Consider the following 3,033-nt stretch of genomic DNA (forward strand, 5'->3'; position numbering starts at 1 on the left):
GAGACACCCTGCCTAGAGACCTGGTGGAGGAGGTGGGACACATTAAACCTGGAGACCTGGTTGAAGTGGACGAGGAAGGAGACACCCAATCGAGAGTCCTAATGGAGGAGGTGGACAAGGTGGGAGACAGTCTGGAGACCTGGTGGAGGAGGCTGACAAAATGGGAGACATCCAGCTTGGAGACCTGGTGGAGGTGGAGGAGATGGGAGACATACAGCCTGGGGACCTGGTGGTGGTGGTGGAAGAGATAGATGGGAGATATCCTGCCTGGAGACCTGGTGGAGGAGGTGGGAGACATTCAACCTCGAGACCTGGTGGAGGTGGACGAGATGGGAGATATCCAGCCTGGATACCGAGTGGTGGAAGTGGAGGAGATAGATGGGAGACATCCTGCCTGGAGACTTTGTGGGCATTTTAAAGTTATTTTTGCTCTTAAAACACTAACGTTTAAACCCTAAAGTCAATGTGGTACGCTTCACGAGCAGTTGGAGGACCTTCCAAAGTGCTTATAATCATTTCAATCCCCTGCCTTAAGAACAGTGGTGTGATGGTGTAATGTTTGTTTTCTCTCCTCTTGTGCATCACATATCAAACTGTAAACATGCAACGCAGGTTGGGTGGATGGAGCGAGCATCAGATCTGCTCTGTAGCCTAATTATGCTCTGCAGGCCGAGGACAAATTTAGCAGCACGAGGTTTTGAAAAGACAGAATGCGTGTGAATAGGGGGTATGGTAATTCTGCATGATGGCAGCCTGTCACTGACAGCGCTTCAAGCTCAGCTGATCTATGTAATTATTCTCAATAGTTAAAACGAGCTGGGTGGTTATTTTAACAGCACTGTACATGTACATGAATATGTACAGTGTAAAAGGCACATGATGTGGAACATGCCACGAGAACAATATGATTATGAATATTGGAAATACACTCATCATACAGACTGTAGTTATATTATTACCTGATTGAATTCCAACGAGTCTGGATTTTATATGAATTCATCTTTCGTAAAATGTTCCTCCAGGACTTAACGTCCGTCCGGGATTACTGCCTAATCTGAAGCTCTCCGGGGTGAAGCGCTGCTAAATGGCCAGTTTGTGATCAGAGGGGTGGAAAATGAAGGAGAGGAAGGATGGAGAACTGGAGGAGTGAAAGGATGGAGGAGTGGAAGGTGGAAGGATGGAGGAGTGGAGGAGTGGAAGGATAGAGGAGTGGAAGGGTGGAAGGATGGAGGAGTGAAAGGATAGAGGAGTGGAAGGGTGGAAGGATGGAGGAGTGGAGAAGCGGAAGGCTAGAGGAGTGGAAGGGTGGAAGGATGGAGGAGTGAATGGGTGGAAGGATAGAGGAGTGAAAGGATAGAGGAGTATAAGGGTGGAAGGATGGAGGAGTGAAAGGATAGAGGAGTGGAAGGGTGGAAGGATGGAGGAGTGGAGAAGAGGAAGGATGGAGGAGTGGAAGGATGGAGGGGTGGAGGAGTGGAAGGGTGGAAGGATGGAGGAGTGGAAGGATGGAGGAGTGGATGGGTGGAAGGATAGTGGAGTGGAAGGATAGTGGAGTGGAAGGGTGGAAAGATGGAGGAGTGGAGGAGAGAAAGGATGGAGGAGTGGAAGAGTGGAAGGATGGAAGAGTGGAAGGATGGAGGAGTAGAGAGGAAGGATGGAGGAGTGGGAGGATAGAGGAGTGGAAGGATGGAGGAATGGAAGGATGGAGTAGTGAAGGAGTGGAAGGATGGGGGCGTGGAAGAGTAGAGGGATAGAGAAGTGGAAGGATGGAGGAGTGGAGGAGAGGAATGATTGAGGGGTGGAATAGTGGAAGGACGAAGGAATGGAAGGATAGAGGAGTGGAAGGATGGAGGAGAGGGAGGATGGAGGAGTGGATGGATGGAGGAGTGGAAGAATGAAAGGATGGAGGAGAGGAAGGATGGAGGAGTGGAAGGACTGGAGTGGAAGGACGGAAGAGGGGAACAACAAAAGAGGGGAACAGTGGAATGACGGAGGAGTGGAGGAGTGCACGGGTGGTTGTGTTTTGAGACCCTGCCTCAGACGCCTGCGTGCGCTGCTTAGTATTCACGCTGGGTGTTTTTTTTTGTGGGATTGAGTGACAAACGTAGAGGTGAGGCAGGAGCTTGAAGGGGTGATGGGCGGCAGAGCGCTGGAGGAAGAGGCACGGGGGAGGACAGCAACCAGAGGGAGGGATGGAGGGATGCAGGAAGGGACGGAGGGATGCAGGGAGAGAAGGAGGGATGGGGGGGGCATTTCATATTCAACACAAATCTATTTACCTGGAATTTTTACAGAAACAACCCTTCAACGTATCTGTGTTCTGCATGTGCCCCTCTATGCGCAGTCTACCATTGGTGGTGGCGGGGTCCGCCGCACTCCTAAGCAGTGGAAGGCAACTGTGGTGGATTAGCCAAAGCAGCGTAGCGAGTCGTGGTCGGTAGACTATCAATATGGATGAACATCCACAAAAAAAACAACCCAAATAAATCTATCAGAAGAAGGAAAACTTTGGAGAAAAGAAAGTGACAACTTAAGGAGCTTTGACATAGGAGGCGGTGTACACTGTGCTGGCCGCTTGGTGTAGTGCAGATATAGAGTTGGGGCTTTTACATAGGACACATCAGCTTGTGTGTGTGTGTGTGTGTGTGTGTGTGGGGAGGCGGGGGGGTTACTTGTTATATCTTACATTTTCTGAATTAAATGATTGATTGGTATGAACATTTAGCTGCTGTTATTACTTCTGCAACAGGAATATTGTTTAAGGTAATATTATTATTTATAGTTCAGCCTGTATGCCATAATTAATTTATTCTATTTATATATTATAGTCCATGTAATATTGCTACAACAAGACCATCATCACATAAAATGTATTCACACAACATATATTATGTTAATGACAGTGACACAGGGAATGGTCATGATCATGTCTTGTTGGTAACATTTATTGGTCAGTGGTCATATATCGCTAATGTCCACTGAAACACCCCTGGTCTGCCCACTTGGTAGGAAACCTGTTTCCATGACAGGGAT

This window comes from Zeus faber (genome assembly GCF_960531495.2).
Source record: "Zeus faber genome assembly, chromosome: 1".
Lineage (NCBI taxonomy): Eukaryota > Metazoa > Chordata > Actinopteri > Zeiformes > Zeidae > Zeus > Zeus faber.